This window comes from Equus asinus, chromosome 13 (genome assembly GCF_041296235.1).
Source record: "Equus asinus isolate D_3611 breed Donkey chromosome 13, EquAss-T2T_v2, whole genome shotgun sequence".
Lineage (NCBI taxonomy): Eukaryota > Metazoa > Chordata > Mammalia > Perissodactyla > Equidae > Equus > Equus asinus.
Genome location: NC_091802.1, coordinates 39,915,429 through 39,932,254, shown reverse-complemented (window position 1 = coordinate 39,932,254; position 16,826 = coordinate 39,915,429). Strand labels below are relative to the sequence as shown.

General features: G+C 42.4%; 1 protein-coding gene across 2 annotated transcripts in view; it reads right to left on the bottom strand.

The window, feature by feature from the left end:
• The window catches only part of WIPF2 (WAS/WASL interacting protein family member 2), a 45,632-nt gene extending 30,699 nt beyond the window's left edge, over positions 1 to 14,933 (bottom strand). Inside the window, exon 1 of one of the 2 annotated variants that reach the window (XM_014833672.3) lies at positions 14,691 to 14,933. The gene's annotated coding sequence lies outside the window, so the exon portion shown is untranslated. Of the gene's footprint in view, positions 1 to 14,359; positions 14,524 to 14,690 lie in introns of those variants that run through there. The other variant, XM_014833673.3, reaches the window with a different exon arrangement.
• Positions 14,934 to 16,826: the final 1,893 nt, after the last annotated feature.

Sequence of the window (16,826 nt, the reverse complement as noted above, 5' to 3'; positions counted from 1 at the left end):
AAGGCTCCTGCTAAACATTCTATAATGCATAGGACAGCTCCCTATGACAAAGAAGTTATCTGGTTCAAAATGTCAATAATGCTGAGGTTGATAAACCCTGTTCTAGAGGCTGAACAAGACAAGTTTCTTGTCTTGTAGCTTACATTCTAGTAGAAGAGATAAACAAGGAAACATATAATCTCAGTATCTCAGTTACTGATAAAAAGAATTTAAGAAAGAGAATCATAAAGGGAGAGTGCAGGAGTATGGTGGAGTATTCTTTTAGATAGGGTTGCAGTGAGGGGGGCTTGCGGGGGGAGGTGGCTCTCCAAAGAAGCCTCTCCATGAGCACAGCAAGCCCTATGAATATCTGGGATAAGAACATTCCAGAAAGAATGAACAAACAGCAACTGAAAACCCCGAGATGGGAAAGAGTTTGATGTGTGAGAGAACTAGTAAGAAAGTCAGGGTAGCTGGAACACAGTGAGAGGGAGAGTGGTAGGAGATGAAATCTGAGGCCTTACAGGCCAGCCTCCAAATCCAAAAGCAGTATCCTTCTCTATCCAATATGCCTGTAATACCAAAGAAGTCTAAACCAATGAACAGCTTCACACCCAAAGTAAACAACTTCAATCAGTTACCTCATTAATCCCACAGACTTTACTTGATCTCTTGGCTTAAGCACAGCTAGGGACCTAGGTACTAACTGGAAGCCTTCCAGGGTTAAAAGTCACCTGGATAATCTGCCTGCCTGTCCACCTGCCCATCAACTTTGCTCCTGAAAAGAAGTACAGTATGGGGAGGTAGGAGCTCATTATCCCAGTGGCATAATGGCATCCAGTTCCTAGGCCAAAGAATCCCAACATGGGAGAAGAGCCAGGCGCTAAGAGTATCCACATGCCACCCCAGGAGACTACCAAACAGCAGGAACCAAACAGGTTCCTATAATTACGTGGAAACTGATGTCAACACATAATTATGAACACACCTCCATGTGTTGTAGGACAAAATACAGCAGACGGTTTCTACTAAAGCATTTTTGGTTTCTCTAAAATACAAGGAAACAGATGAGAATAACTTTCATGTTAAACATATTTTACCATCGCCCCTAAAGGCTTTATACAGTTTAAAAATATTCCACAGCCCTCTTCTCTCAATGGAGAAGGTGCTACCCGGCCCCCGAAATTAAATTCAGTCAAACCTCTGGTGAAACAGATTTCTATCATGTGTCAAGATGGAATGAATTAAAATTCCAATGTTACTCCATGAACGGGAAAAAATGATCTTTCCAACTACAGGCATTTTCCATCATGGAAATTCAACTATGCAGCAAATCTGATTGATCCAACAAGTAATAAAAAAATTACATACACACGATAAATATTTAAACTGAAAATCCTAGGACTTCTACAACTAAACCTGGATGTTTTACTCTTTACATCAAAGATTGTCCACTGTAATAGGCAGCACACAACCCTGGAAGAGAAAAGGAAGGAGGCAGAAGAAAAATATATAACTATATGATGAAATCCTTTCAAATATAATTTCTCCCAATACAACAGCTTTTCCCTCAAACATGACTCTTTCCTCTTGTCCCAGATTATTTTTGAAAAGCCCTAAAAACATAAACCCAGAAGTCTACTTATTCATATACTACTTGATGTGGTAAATATTAGGTACCGTGGGTTATTCCCAGATACAGGGTAACCAGGAAGACAAGTCCTCTCATCTAATGATGGCAAATCAATGAGAAGTCTTCTCTTGTGGTCAATTAAATAACCACAGCTGCAAAGAATGGCTTCATAAGAAAGATAATGAGAGATAAATGCAAGAGCAACTGTAAATTAAATGTCTCAAAATCATGCCAAACAGAGATTAGGGAATGACCTCACCAAACATCCCCAACCTCTACCACATCTCTACCACACTTAGAGCAAAGAGAAAATCCTGTTATCCTGAAAACTGAATATTGGGAAGGTAGGGAAACACGTACAGCAAATAGATAGCAGTAAATCAGTAATAGTTCAAATTTGTGCCTTATAACATAGTCAGCGATCAATAATCAATGACACAATAACTTCAGATTTAGCATTGTTTTGTGACTTAATGTGCTCAAACCGTTTCAACGGAACATGTAAAAACATATTAGGGCTATTTCTATAGAGCTGCTCATCTTAGAACACAAATCAGCTCTATGTCAGAGCCAACACGGTTTCCTCAGGCTGTACAGTCAAGCTCCACATAACAACGTTTCAGTCAACAATGGACTGCCTATACGACGGCGGTCCCATAAGACTAGTACCGTATAGCCTAGGTGTGTAGTAGGCTAGACCATTTAAGTTTGTGTAAGTATACACAATGATGTTCTCACAATGAAGAAATTGCCTAATGATGCATTTCTCAGAATGTGTCCTTGTCATGAAGTGACAGACGACTGTACGTTAGTTAATAACAGCCACAAGACTTCCAAGAACTAAGAACTAGGGTCCTACACTTGGCCTCTACATTACTAAGATAGGTACCATTTGGCTCCTGACCTCCAAGCAATTTATAGAAACCAGGGAGCAGCTGCAAACGTCTCATTTCCAGATGCTTCACAGACTGGCAGTAGAATATACAAGTTTTCCTTTCTAGGCCTAGGGATCTATAATACAAAAAGGAGAAAAGAATATGCCCTTTCATATTGTCAAAGTTAAAAACAAACTTCAAATCACAGTACTTTAACATCGCCAAAAATGATGCTGCACAAAGCCAAGGCAGATAATTAGTACATCTGTTTCAATTTTCCATTTCACCAAAAAAAATTAACAAATTCCTGGATTTGGATGTGAAATGATGCAGAGAGTAGCTCAATGTTCATAACTAATGTTTCTGCCCCACCCACACTTCTCAGGAACCAGTGGATTTAGAAATGTTGGCTAAAAAAATAAAGTCACACAAGGCCAAAGTTATTATTACCATTAGCCAGCATTTAACTAGAGAAGAGAGTTAATCAGATGAAGGACACACATTCTAATTTAAAAATCCAGACCAAAGCTACACAGACTAAAACGCAGTCTGAATACAAAAGTGCTACTAGAGGAAGCCTAAAGAGTCTGCCTTGCAGACTTACGACAGCAATAAATGGTTTAGAAGACTCTTCTAAAACAGAGTTTCCAAATTTGCCTGAAGATAAGACATATCCCAGGGCATTTGTTTAAAATACAAACAAACAAACAAATACAAAAAGACTCCTGGGCCCTAATCCAGACCTACTAAAATCAGAAATTTTCCAGGAGAGGGATCTAGGATTCTACATTCAACAAGCACCTTAAGTGATTCCCGGTATTAGGGAAGTCTGGAAAACACTGTTCTAAAGGAACATTAGTAATCAACTACAGAGATATTATCCGAATGGATATCAGCAAGAAAAAGCTGATGAATATGTTGGTTAAACATGAATATGATGCATTTATCAGTGCCCCCTCATAAAATACCATTAAAATTACAGCAAAAGGACTTTTTTTAAAGACATAAACCTAAAAAAAAAGTGAAGAAAATGAGAAAGGAGAGAACAGCAGAAAGAGAGATGTCAAGAAAATTTTGGAAGCTGGAAAGCAGATGCACTAGTGATAAATAACTTCACAGAAAGGAAAAGGCTAAACGCATGCAGTGGAAAGAAGCAAGCTGATTCCCATCACAGAATCTCAGAGAAGGTTCAGAAATTAGAGGCACCTGGTACCTTTGTACGAAAGAGTGTAGGAGGAGCTAAAACAGGAGAATCGGTTGAAAGTCTGCACAAGAAATAGACTCCTCCATCCCTTCTTTCCCCTCCCCATGCTGCAGGCAGAAGACTGGAGAAGACGAACCACAGGGGAGGGCCTCTGAACCAAGAGATCAGTCACAGCTAAGGGCAGGAGTGCCATACTGAAAATAGGGTATCAAGTGAAAGTCTAACCTTTACTCACCTTACTCACCAATGAGACTTCTCCCCGCTCCCCAGTTCTTTTCTCCCACTTGGCTCCAAAAACACCTGCTGCCAGACTTATACTCTCTAAGCAGGAGACTGGAGAAGTCCTCGCTGAGGAAGCTGACCAGCTGCCAAGTCACCCTAAAGTGGTGCCCACCACTTGATGAGCCAGGGCTCCACACTCAGAGCTTTTTAGTGCCTCATTCTTAAAAATGAACAGATAGGGGCCAACCCAGTGGTGTAGTGGTTAGGTTTGCACACTCTGTGCGGCCCAGGGTTTGCAGGTTTGGATCCCGGGCGCAAACCTAGCACCACTTGTCAAGCCACACTGTGGCAACATCCTGAATAAAATAGAGGAAGATGGGCACAGACATTAGCTCAGCAACAATCTTCCTCAAGCAAAAAGAGGAAGATTGGCAACAGATGTTACTTCAGGGCTAATCTTCCCCAGGCAAAAAAAAAAAATAGCCAAGAACTATCAGACACTTGAAGAAAACCTCTAACACAAAAGACAGGAATAAAAGTAAACCAACAAAATAGAATTCCTGACCATCTGAAAATTTACACATAAAATTCTGAGAGTAAAAACAGCTCTTGGGGGGCCGGCTCAGTGGCCAAGTGGTTAAGTTCGCACACTCTGCTTTGGTGGCCCAGGGTTTCACTGTTTCAAATCCTGGGCACGGACATGGCACCACTTGTCAAACCATGCTGAGGTGGCATCCTACATGCCACAACTAGAAGGACCCACAACTAAAAATACACAACTATGTACCAGGGGTCTTTGGGAGAAAAAGGAAAAATAAAATCTTAAAAAAAAAAAAAAAACTCTTGAAAATCTAAAAATTGATAGCAAATATTAAAAACACAAAAGTCGAAAGAAAAAGCTAAGGATATCTGAAAACTGAATGAGAAACAAAAACCAAAAAATTCGCAAGGAAAAACAAATTAGAGGACCAGTATAGGAATTTCATCATCTGAATAATAAGGATTCCCAGAAAGAGAGAGGAGAGAAATAATTATCAAAGAGGGAATACATTATCAAAGAAATAGCACAAGAAAATTTCCCAGGATAGGTGGAAATAAGCTTCAGACTGAAAAGGCCCACTGAATGCCAAACATGATGAATTTTAAAATATCCACACGGAGGTACGACATTTTGTATTTCAGAATACTAGGGGTAAAGATAAGACTCTAAAATCTTTCAGAGAAAAAACAGATCCCATACAAAGAATCCAAGTCAGAATAACATCAAACTATACAATATTACTATTGAAAGTTATAAGACCAGAGAGCAAGACTTAAACTTCCAAAGAAATATGATCTCCAACATAACATTTTATTTCTAGTCAAATTGGTAAGCAGCATAAGGCTAGAAAACAGACAATTCAAACCTGCAAGACCACAAAAAATGCACTCCCTCCAATGGACTCTTTTCCATAAGGCCTGTGGAAGAAGTGCCACTAACATGTTTGTACTAAAAGGAGATTTAGGGGCCAGCCCCGTGGCTGAATGGTTAAGTTCCCCATGGCCCAAGGTTTCGCTGGTTCGAATCCTGGGTGCAGACATGGCACCACTCATCAGGCCATGCTGAGGCGGCGTCCCACATGCCACAAATGGAAGGACTCACAACTGAGAACATACAACTATGTACCGGGGGGCTTGGGGAGAAAAAGGAAAAAAAAAAATCTTAAAAGGAGACTTATACTTCTATCAGAGTTTAGGGATGAATCAAGTGAAAAAAAGAAAAGAATAGCAATTATTATATTTAGGGGAAAAATTTATAAGGAAGGAAATATAATCATAGTACACACAGTCATTATATTAGATGCTAAATTTTTTTTTCTTCTTTTGGTAACAATCACCTCTACTCCCTTCTGGACTCATGGGGGAGGGGAGAGGAGGCTGGAACTAAATTTCCCAGAATCCCCTGTCAATAGGATTGTGGTTTAAATTCCACCAATATGAGTCATTCACTCAAGATCTGGAAGATGGTAGAAAGGTAGATGCCATTATTGCTCCTCCAGTAGCAAGGAGCAGGTGTGTGGGCTCCAACAGATGGCAGACGTGCTTTGCAGCATTTTCCAACAGTCTACAAACTGCCTACTTTGGTGTTTAAGGCAGCCAAGATTATTAATGGTAGCAGTTTCTTGTAACCCCTTTAAGGTGGCTTTCCCTGACCTATGCTCCCATTGCCTTCCAATGGTTTTGTAAGTATCTAATATTCTCTTTGAAATATCAAGAATGGTTTGTTTTTCTGATTGAACCCTAATATATAACCTAAAAACACACAACATGTTGATTTAATCAAAATTGTGATGTATGTGTTTTAGGAGGACAGCAGGAAGGGTTGAGGGTAGACAGTAGTATAAGAACGCAAAATCATTTTTCATAGTAGAAATTCAACAGATAATATCTAAGACCAGAAAAATCAAGAAATAACAGTATAAATATACCATGTAGAAATATGGAGATAATATACATCAGAAAAAACACCGAAAGTATTAAAAGTGATTGAAGACAAATAAGGAGAAATGGACCAGCTGGTTTTTTTAATTATAAGCCCCAGAGTACTATTTGACTCTTTAAACTCTGTATTCTCACTATTTTTTTCCTTTTTTTTGAGGAAGATTAGCCCTGAGCTAACATCTGCCACCAATCCTTCTCTTTTTTGCTGAGGAAGACTGGCCCTGAGCTAACATTTGTGCCCATCTTCTTCTACTTTCTATGTGGGACGCCTGCCACAGCATGGCTTGACAAGCAATGTGTAGGTCCACACCCAGGATCTGAACCAGCGAACCCCGGGCTGCCGAAGCGGAACGTGCGAACTTCACCGCTGTGCCACTGGGCCAGCCCCTCTCACCATTTTCATAAAAAACATTTAATTACCAAAACCCAAAAAATCCTAACACTGCATAAGCAAAACCAAACTTCAGACTGACCAAAATTTCAAAAAATAAGGTCAATACCAGATCTGTTACCAATGCAGTTAAGGACAGTAGAAAATCCCAAACAAACCAAAATAACTACAAGGCCATTACGCTTGATTCTAGAACCTGTGTCTCAGATTCAATTCTAATAGGAGCAGGCTATCTAATATGACCCAAATCTCTGCCACAGCCTGGGTGTAACCAAACAACGTTCACCACCCCAGAGCTTACTCTACCACAGGTCAAATACATGAGGAACTTACATGCCACCATAAGAAAGCACAACCAAAATTAATTGCAAAAGAAAGCACAAAAATAGAAGGAGAAGGGAGCCAGCCTGGTGGTGCAGCAGTTAAGTTTGCACGTTCTGCTTTGGTGGCCCGGGGTTCGCTGGTTCGGATCCCAGCTGGGGACCTATGTGCTGCATATCAAGTCAAGCTGTGGCAGGTGTCCCACATAAAACAGAGGAAGATGGGCATGGATGTTAGCTCAGGGCCAATCTTCTTCAGCAAAAAAAAAAAAAGGAAGGATTGGCAGCAGATGTTAGCTCAGGGCTAATCGTCCTCAAATAAATAAGTAAATAAATAAAAATAAAATAAAGAATTGGATCAAATAAATAGAGAGATAAATCTTAAAATCAACTACCTTAGCTCCTTTTTAGGTCTTGTTTTCAATTTAATGCAACTAACCGAAAAACAAAAACAACCAGGGGCCAGCCTGGTGGTGCAGTGGATAAGTTCGCACATTCCACTTTGGCAGCCCGGGGTTCGCCAGTTCAGATCCTGGGTGCGGACCTACGCACTGCTTGTCAAGCCATGCTGTGGCAGGTGTTCCACATATAAAATAGAGGAAGATGAGCATGGATGTTAGCTCAGGGCCAGTCTTCCTCAGCAAAAAGAGGAAGATTGGTGGCAGATGTTAGCTCAGGGCTAATCTTCCTAAAAAAAATAAATAACATTAATAGAAAAACAACCAACATCTATTGTCAAAACATCTTCAAAAGTTCTAAGACACTGTTAATTAGATTAAAAGGTAGGCTGAAACCTAGTCACTGATGACAAAAAACAGCTCTTCTCCCTCTAGGCTAGCCATATCTAATATTACTAACCCTCAACTTCCATGTGCCATCTGCACTTACACACCCCAAATATAAAAGTAGAAAAGCATACACAGAGAACAGTCAGAAGTAAGGAAAATCCAGTGATGACAGCTGCCATTAAGAAAAGGCCTGAAAGATAACTTAAGCAGATGCTCCATAAAATGTTGATCCAGACTTCACATGGAGAGAAGTGTCATGCTTCATTTCAAAGATGATATATTAAGTCCCAACACACCACAGATAATCTAATAACAAAGCTGTGACTTTCATTGTCGAGGAGTCCCTTCTTTCTCACTCTAATACCCTTAAGCCATCAGATACACAGATGCTCCTTGCTGAAATGCAAGAAAAATATGCACATTTTCATTCCCTGATCACCAGTGATGGGCTGCTAAACCAGAAGTCTACTTTAAGTTATGAAAACAGGGCAAGCTGATCCAATTACACAAGAAAGGTACTAAATCAAACAGGACCATCTGGCTTTGAGGAAGAGTGCTGTGATTTCTGAACAAAAGTCAATATACTTGCAGATAAAAATGCTTTCAAATATTCAGAGTTATACTGGCCCTTAGGCTACTGATTCATTTGCATGTCCAACAAGAGTTACGCGTTGTGTTAAGACATATGGCCTAGATGGCGGGTATGAAAGAATATCACATTCACCAGTTCATACAAGAACATCTGTGCACTCTCTCTAGCCCTATGAGACTTACAAAAAACAGTCAATATTCCCCAGAAGTGAAGAGGTTTTCTGTTTCCTGAATAGCAGTTTTGGTAAACTAACAATCCACCATCCCCCATAAACTAAGAACTGTTCCCCAACAATCACTAATCTCCAAACCAATTTCCAAGATCCTAAAATTTTAAGACCTAACCCAACCATGTAAGTTTAATTTGCAGGACCTATTTTAAAATAGCCTTTATTCGGGAAAGTTCGTATAGAAAAGACGTTCCATTGTACATGCATCAAATTTCTTTATGATATTGATGGTTTCAGCATCAACACTAATACATTAATATCTGTGGAAAGAACTGACAGAAAAAATCTCTACTGTAAATGTTGAGCTCAAAATTCACTATGCTTTTTACCTGGTTTTTGGGAGAGCTCGCACGCTCTGAAGCCTTGCCTCCTACCTCTCTGCTGCTCACTCCCTAAGCTCCAGACACACGGGAACTTCCTTCAATTCTTCAAAATAGCCATGTTCATTCCCTCCTCCGGACCTTCACCCATGCCATTCCCTCCATCTGGAAGAGTCTTTTGTCCTCCCCTCTCATCCGTTAGGCTTCAGCCTAAAAGTCAAGTCCTCAGGAACCTTCCCTGACTGCTCTCCTTCCCAACTGACCTGCGTTAGGCTTCCCATTAGCTGTCTCCACAGCATTTAGAGCAACAGTAATTAATTACTCGTTTAATGGACGTCTTCCCCACAAGACCATAACGGCATGAGTGCAAGGACTGAATCAGCTTCTTTCACTGCTGTATTGCCAACACCTAGCAGTGCTCAGCACAGAGCAGCAGCTCAAAAATTCTTGTCAAATAAATGAATAACAGGGCCAAGAGAACCATCAGCTCCAGCGACTCTACTTATAATTTACCCTACAGATACAGTCACACATGCAAAGGGCCAAATATATATGGTTATTCACTGGAGCACAGTTTCTAATAGCGAAAGACTGGAAACAATTTAAAATGTCTACCAGTATAGGGCAGGTGTCAAATCTCTTCATTGCTTATACAGAATGATTGCCAAAATAAGTTTAAAAAAATGCAAATAGTGAAAAAGCAAAAAATATACATATATTTACTTTACAAGTACATGGTATCTTCAGAAAGAATCTTTTTTTTTTCCCTGAGGAAGATTAGCCCTGAGCTAACATCCATGCCCATCTTCCTCTACTTTATATGTGGGACACCTACCACAGCATGGCGTGCCACACGGTGCCATGTTAACTCCTGGGATCTGAACCGACGAACCCCAGGCGACCGAAGCAGAATGTGCGCACTTAACCGCTGCGCCACCGGGCTGGCCCCATGAAAGAATCTTAAGAAACTGATCATTTTAGTTACCTCTGAGAAGACTGGCTTGAAGAACTTCTCTGAGAAGAACTGGATTGATAAGTAGACAAGGGTAGAAGGTAGACTATTCACAGTACACCCTTTTTATCTTTCGAATTGTGAACTATGTGTATTTAAAAAATAAAATTTGCGGGACTGGCCCCATGGCTGACTGGTTGAAGTCTAGCTCTGCTTTGGTGGCCCAGGTTCACAGGCTCAGATCCCGGGTGTGAACCTACTCCACTCATCAGCCATGCTGTGGAGGCATCCGACATATGAAATAGAGGAAGACTGGCACAGATGTTAGCTCAGGGCTAATCTTCCTCACCAAAATAAAAATTTAAAAATAATAATAATAAAATAAAATTTGCTGAAGACAGTCCTGTCCTTATTTCTAAGACAGTGATGAAGAGTTTAAAAATCTCATACCTGGATCTTTAATGACAAACATTCTGCCTACAAGCTGAACACTGGGAAGATGGAAGTGGAAAGAAGAAAAACTCACCTATCCACAAAACTCAGACAGCTTACCCCATAGTAGACTGTACCATTTTAGAAGAAAATTCCTTTTTTTTTAACTACCAATTGTCCCAATGTGGACATATGGAAAATGTTTTCAAAGTCGGGATTATTGGGAGGAAAAAACGGAATTATTGGATTCAGCATTTCTATAAGCATAGAAAGCAGGTTGATGAATCTGTCCTGAAGAAATATCATAAATACTGACTAAAAAAAAAATTACTTCCACTGAAGGGCCACAAAATCTAAATGGAGCTTAATTTGGCCACAAAGTGTAAGAAACTAAAATTTTTTTGAAAACCAATTATAAGAACAGGGAGGAAATCTACACACATTCCTTAGATATACAGATTTGCCAAACTTTAAGACAATCTTTAGGAAAGAAAGATCTGACACTAAACACAACTCCAGCAATCCTATTTGTTACCACAATCAAAGCCCTGGACCAGAATCAAAACCTTTACATCTGAACCTATGAGGTTCCCAAACCTGCACATCAGGAACAGAACACTCTGGACTAATGATGGCCGGAGAAAGCTGAATCCAGGGCCACCAACGAGAGGATCTGTGTCGGGGTTATCTCCAACATCACACTGTCATATACTGCAAGAAATGATCTTCATAATCCATCCCAAGACCTACTGGAGACACACTTATCTTCAACTAATTATCCCCTGAAAAACAAAAGACTACTTACTAAGTAGAACACACTGGAAAGCGCAGTTACTAAGTAGAACTAAGTATTTAGTGTAGCCATTCTAAATTGTTACAACTTTACCAAGCCCGAATGGCAAGTCAGAAGCCGATTCCTGGCTCCTCTATTTGATAACTTATTTGCCTCTCCTGGCTCTCTCCTCTTAAGAGATCTAAGACTGACACAGACATTAGCAAACTTACGGCCTTTTTCCCCTGTAACACTATTTTTCTCCATAAAGTTCTATTCAGCATTTTTAAACACCCCTCTATAATAATACCGAGAAGCGCTCATGAGTTTAGCCTATGGCTCCCAAGGCTCAAAAACCTGGGGGGGGGGGGGGGGTGCAAGAAAAAAGTCAAAAATACTCTCTCTCTTCCTCAATGCCCTGGACTTTCAAAGCCAGGCAAAGGCAATGATTCTGCATTTAACCACCAGATGAATAAGAAACAGGGTTGAATTCTGAAGAACCATAAAGGAGTGCACACACATTCAGTAAAGAGCACTGCTTCTATTTCCCTGCAGGGCAGCTCTCAGGATCTGCCAATGAACCTCATTTTGACATGGAACACCCCATCCACTCTAATCCGGGGCATATCCCTCAAGAGACGGTCAGTCAAGCGGAACTCTGCCAACTCCTGCTCGGGTGTTGTGTGAGGAACAGTAGCAACAAGAGCCTACTGGGAGAAGGAGATCAACAATCACGCTCAAGAAGAAAAGAAGTTATTTGCCAAAGGGAAGCATGTTGCCAAAATGTTAGTCACAGCTTCAAGGTCCCAGTTCGTGTCTCTGCAACTATTCTTTGCTTTGACAGAGTCTATTCTCTGGCCCAGGAAACCCAGCTTAGCTTCTGTTACTTTCCCCATTTGAAGCAGTCAAAAATCCTTTCAATTTGGTGGTATCAAACTGTGACACAGACAAGATGTCCACCAGAAACTAAAAAGGAGGAAAAAAATGTGTAATTTGCCGTTTCCCACTTAGGACTGGCTCAAGTAGAGCAATGGAAAAACGTGACAGGATAGGAAAAATGGAAAGTCATTATGTTACAGAAGCAGGTTATATCAAAAGCTTGCCCAGAGCTCTGAGCCTCCATAATTTATTTCAAAACCTTCTTGAAAACAAACCAAAAAGACACACTGTAGGTTGAAATGACGGCAAAATATTAAGCAGGTTTTTACCTCCAAATAAGTGTCTATACTTCATAGCCTAGAGCTCTTCCCGGGATTCGTATGAAGACTGTGGTTGCTGAAACAACCGGAACCAGTAGCCCATGATTTCCAGAATTATTTCAGAGCAACAGGAAAAGAGACTCAAGTGAACCAATCAAAGAGCCTAAGAAGTCAAGAAAGAACATCTGACAATTTTCTCTTCAATAGGAACAGCACTCCTCTCTTCCCTTCTTAAAAGCCATCAGTAAAACCTGAAAATTCCACTGTTCTCAACCCCTTCCACCTTCCCCTGCATTTCATCTTTGTGCTGACATAACTAATCACTACCAACTAAGGTAAACACTACTCTGATACCAAGTGCGAGGCAGAATTAGAAACTGCCCCCTCTTAAGCAAATCCACGTCAGACCTCAGAAATGCCAAGACTTTCAGGAACATTTCTTCTAAGCTAAACAAGTTCACCTATGTCCAAAGAAAAGCTAGAACAGTCAAGATTTCAAAAGATTAACAACAAAAAAGGTAAAACTGTCCACAAGCACACTGGTCCTCCCCAACTGGCAACTAACTGGTCCAAAGTGACTGGACCAAAGCCAAAGGTTCAACTGTCTAAGACACTACTTTTCAGTGAATTCTCAAAGAGTTCACGAGGAAAGTCAGTGTTTGTCAAGAGTAAAATACTGTGGTGGTTAGAAAACAAAACACTGCATTCTTCCGCATTCTCTATCAACCGACCTCATTCACCCTGAACTCTTAAATTCCCTATCTCCATCTTGTTGGCTACCAATACAAAGTAACACAATAATATGAAATTTTTGGCTACTAAAAGTTGACTCTCAGAAAATTTAAAAAATTGGACATGTATCAAATCAAAATCAAGTATTCCCTGATACAAAAAAAAATGCAGCAAGGCTGAGAGGAGGAACCTGAGAAAGACACATCTTCTAAATATCAGTATCTCAGTCTTGTTTTCGGGGATCACCTTTTTGCAACCACTTTAAATATTCCCTTTGGTTAACAATCTTTTAGAGGCAGAGAGGGACCAAACTTGTATTTCAAAGGTGAAAAAAATGAGATACGGGCGGCCCCCTGGCAGAGTGGTTAAGTTCGCGTGCTCCACTTTGGCGGCCCAGGGTTTCGGAGGTTCGGATCTTGAGCACAGACATGGCACCGCTCAACAAGCCATGCTGAGGCAGCGTCCCACATGCCACAACTAGAAGGACCCACAACTAAAAATACACAACTGTGTACCAGGGGGCTTTGGGGAGAGAAAGGAAAAATAAAATATTTTTTAAAAAAAGAGACAGTTTAATGATTTGCCTCAAAGTAAGTAAATCTATAGGTGGGCTAGGACGGTCCTTATTCCCTGAGGTTCTCTTTTGGTTTGTAAAAGGAGAAAAAAGTCACCAAAACATTCAGTAAGTCATTCAGAAACAGAAACTGTAAGGCAAAAATAACCACATGAAAAAGGAGGTGGATGCTGGGGGTGCCCAAAGCAGTAACAGATTGTTCAAATCCCTTGAAAAATACAAATTCCAGTACATACCAGTTTCTTCCAGTTCCTCACTCTAGTATTATTTTTTACAATGTTTCCTTCCTGATCAGCAACTCAACGACACACTGCCCAGGTTTAACAGGTTAAGATTTCCATCTTTCCTCACTTCACACCACTCCAACCTGAACTCTCAACTCTAGGTTGCTCCCATGCGCATCTCAACATTTCTCAATCCGACCTTTAACTCGACTCTGATTCCTTCTCAACCGACCCTCTTAAGATTCCCTCTAGTGTAAGCAGTTGTCCCGAGTTATCCTCTCCACCATCGGTTTTCACTCAACTCAACCCCCAAAATGTCACAGTGGCCTCCTCACCCGGGGAATCCTGTTAATCACCTGTTCCCAACAGGTCCTCCCGCCCCATCTCCCTTTTGGCGCACGGTTACCTCGTTCCTTAGCCTGAGTTGCCGTCTTACTCACCTTACCCAACCCTCCAGGATCCCTTGTTTCCTGTCTCTCATTAACCTCCCTCCCCATTTTCACAGTCAGCGCTCGCCCCACACCAATTCCCGACCAGCCCTCCCTACTTAGATTCCCCACGCCCCCTTTCCTCCTGGTTCTTCAGACTCAGCCCCAGTCCCCTCACCCCTCAGGCCCCGCCCCCAGGACCCCTCGCTCCCTCAGGTCCCTCCTCCAATGTCCCCCCCTCTCCTCAAACTCCGCCCCAATCCCCCCTCCCCTAGCTCTCCCTCCCACTCGGGTCCGCAGGTCATCTCAGCGCCAGACCCAGCCTCCTCGGCCCCTTTCCGACCTGGCCGCAGCGGCTCCGGGAGCGAATCCTCCGCCACCTCCGCTCCGGCTTCTGCCGTCCTGCTCGCCCCCCAGCAAGCTCCCTTTCTCGCCGCCGCCGCCCCTTTTGCCAACCCGGAAATGGATCTGCTCCCACTGTCCCCAGCGTCCGCGAACAAAATGGAGGCGGGGGAAAAAGGAGGAGGGAGCTAGGAGTGAAGAGACGCTACACGCATGCGCCCCTGGAAAGCCCGCCCCCGGCCGACGGACGTTAAGGCGGAAGCGGTCGGGTGGCAGCCATCTTGGGAAGGTCACAAGGGTTCCGTTTACCAGCTAGAAGCAGACTTCTGGCTACAATTGAAATCATCTAGGAAGACTTAAATAAATAGTGATGCTTGCATTCCACCCTCAGAGGTTCTGATTTAACTGGTCTTGGGTACGGCGTAGGCATCGGAACTTTTAAAATTGCGCAGGAGATTCTAACACGTTGTCGAGGTGGAGACTCGCTGAGCTAAAGATTCCTTGAGTACGCCTCTTTTTCCTCTTTATTCCTCCGCGCACGAGCGAGCGCCCACACTCATCCTAAATGTCTTTCCCTAGTTTCAAGTTAACGAAGAAGGCCTCAGTCAACCTCGTAAGGGCCGGGTAGTCAAGTTCCGGTTGTCATAGCAACCGAGAGACAGGCCCCTGCTAACAAATCATCTTTAACGTCATGTTAGCTACCTAAGCTGAACACCCGTGAACACCCGTCTTTTTGGCGGCCGGGGGCTCCCCAGCTTCCAGGGCCAGGGGATGGTGCTGTGGATTCCTCCAGCTGCTTGGGTCAGGGAGAGGAATCCTGTGCCCTTCCTGGTGGGGCTGCTGTTACCTTTGTCCCAGCTGACTAAGGGTCCCTCTCTAGTCCCCCCACAAAAGCGATTTTCCGCTGCAGCCAATCTCACTGCCTTATATCCTCAAAATGCTCTTCAGGTCTCTCTATCATCCTTCCTTGCGCTGAATCCAGAGTAAGTTGACAGGTTTGGGACTTAGTTCCCATTACTTAGTGTGTACCATCGGGCCTCAGCCACCCTATCTGTAAAATGGGGCTAATAGTGCCTGTCCCGACTGTTTCATAGGGTCGTTGGAGGGCTCAAATCAGGTAATGAATGGGAAAGCACGTGGTAAGCCATAAGTTGTTATTATTTTTGTTTTCCTTCTGCCATGAGTAATGCTGGGCACCACCCATGAGTCAAATAAATGTCACAGTGTTCGTTGAGTACCTGCTGTGGGCCACCTACTGGGCTAGGCACCAGGAGATGGCTACAGAGGTGACTAAGACAGAGCCTCTGCCCTCAGGGAACTCACTGTGTGGTGGGCAGACTGGCATGTAAGCAGCTAGCTAAGATACAAGTCAGCCTGTGATTAGTGTCATGGGGACATATCTGCTGTGGGACATCAGACAAGGGAGTGATTAATTCCTGCTAAAGGATGGGAGAAGGGGTGCTGGCCCTGTTGCATAGTGGTTAAGTTTGCATGCCCCACTCCGGCAGCTGGGGTTCATGGGTTCAGATCCTGGGCACGGAGCTACACAATACACCATTCATCAAGCCATGCTGTGTCAGTGTCCCACATACAAAATAGAGGAAGATTGCCACCAATGTTAGCTCAGGGACAATCTTCCTCAAGCAAAAAGAGGAAGATTGGTAACAGATTTTAGCTCAGCGCTAATCTTCCTCACCAAAACAAAAAAAAAAAAAAAAAAGAAGAAGAAGAAGAATGGGAGAAGTTTTCATAAATGGTTTTGAACTGGGCCTTGAAGGATGAGTAGGATTTTATTACCAATCAGAGAAGGCCAGAAACACATTCCAGACATAAGGATCATAGATGCAGAGGTGAAGATTTTCAGGTATGTAGTCCCGTGTATGTGAAGGCAGGGTGATTAGGCCAGGGAGATAATGGATCTAAACTCTCAGCTCAGGCCAATCCTGGTTAAGTTCAGTGTGCTCCACTTCAGCCGCCCAGGTTCAGTTCCTAGGCGCGGACCTGTCAGTGGCCATGCTGTGGCGGTGGCTCACATACAAAAAGAGGAAGATTGGCAACAGTTGTTAGTGCAGGGCAAATCTTCCTCGGCAAAAACAAAACAAAACAAAAAAAACACCTCCTAGCTCTTCAATCTCAT